General features: G+C 42.8%; 1 protein-coding gene across 1 annotated transcript in view; it reads left to right on the forward strand.

The window, feature by feature from the left end:
- The window catches only part of LOC106011208 (clathrin coat assembly protein AP180), a gene marked incomplete in the record, with an annotated part of 13,310 nt that overhangs the window by 7,488 nt on the left and 4,212 nt on the right, over nucleotides 1-1,610 (forward strand).

Below are 1,610 nucleotides of genomic sequence, written 5' to 3' on the forward strand. Positions count from 1 at the left end.
GGGGGCAGAAAGGGAGTTAATATGTTGTTGAGGGGCCTCAAAAGATAAAAAAAAAAAAACCCAACCCACCTCGTATCATCAAAAGAGACACGTATTGTTAATTGTCCTTCCAGTATTTTTTTTATAAACAGCGACACACATGAACGTTATTGGAGGAAAAAAATCTAGCAAATTTAAAGTGGTGATACGTGGTCAAAGGTTGATAACTCAGTCTAAATGATGGACGAATTTTTTGTTGTTGAAATTATCTCCCCTCGTCTGTTTTACAAACATGTGTGCGATAAAGACACTTGTGTGCCGTGATGGAGGGCGGGGATGCCTTGTCAATTAGTCATTGAATTAAACGGTAATCCCTTTATATAATAAATGCAGGTATATTTACGCCCCCATCGAGACAATGTAGATCATTAAGGAGACAGGCTATCTACTTTGCATGTCAGTGCCAGCCCGGGCTGAGAAGGATACACAATCTCAGCAGAAAGGCCGAGATACTCGATCAAAATGTTGTCCTCACTCGGGAATCGAACTTGGGTTTACTGCATGAGACAGCGAAGCACCTAATCGCTACACAACAGACGCAAGTGGAAGTGGGTGGTTGGCGGGTGCTCTTCTAGTGTGATTTGATCCTTCTTTCCTGTCAAACATCTGCGATAGTGCTCATCTCTCCTTTTTGTGTATGTTACTCTCTTCTAACCCGTTTTAAGGACTTGTATGACCTGATTGTGTTTGCTGGTGCGGTAAAACTCATACTATCTATCTATCTATCTATCTATCTATCTATCTATCTATCTATCTATCTATCTATCTATCTAGCTAGCTAGCTAGCTATAAAAGAAACAAGTTGCTACCTCAGAAGTAAAACGTTCTATCTGCTCAGTGCCAAGTTTTGAGACATTTGACGGCAAAGATTTTGAGTTTCACATCATGTCAATCTTTTCAAATGCAATTCTTTGAATATCTTGATAGCAACTCCGAAAGATCTTATGCGTTTGACAGAGCAGATTGATAGAGCGTTTGTTTTCTGACCTCGTGGTCTTATAGTAACTCAAAACGGTCCAAAGTGTCAGATGGAACTTTGTAACTCTGAGGTAGCGACGTGTTGACAGGGGGCTCTCGTGGCCTAGAGGTTAAGGTGTTCGCCTCTCTTTCAATAGGTCCCGGGTTCGAGTCCGGATATAGACCGAAAATTTTTCTACTCTAAAATTGTCTCCTTTCACCTTCTTTTCCTGGTCTCTAGCAATATATTTCTGTCGTCTGCTTTCGTCTCCACTTCTCTGCACCCACCCTCTTACCGCCTTTGCCCCCTCCTCTGGGCTCCTGACTCTTTCTGCAGTCTTTCTACCCGCTACTCTGTGGCTCTTTCTTACTGCTGTCTTTCAGCAACACCCCTGATCTTCTGGTAGAAAATATTTACACCTAGCCTACTCTCACAAGGGCGAACAATCTTGGAGGTCCCATGTGCAAGTTGTGCACGTTAAAGATCCCATGGTGATCTAAAATCGATAAGAGTAGGCTTCGGCGCCACCAGGGCAAAATTCAAAATTTTCTACCAACTGAAAATGTTGAATGTGTCCCGCGCGCTCATATGACCTTATGCAGTTGCGAGCGCC

This window comes from Aplysia californica, unplaced genomic scaffold (genome assembly GCF_000002075.1).
Source record: "Aplysia californica isolate F4 #8 unplaced genomic scaffold, AplCal3.0 scaffold00071, whole genome shotgun sequence".
NCBI lineage: Eukaryota > Metazoa > Mollusca > Gastropoda > Aplysiida > Aplysiidae > Aplysia > Aplysia californica.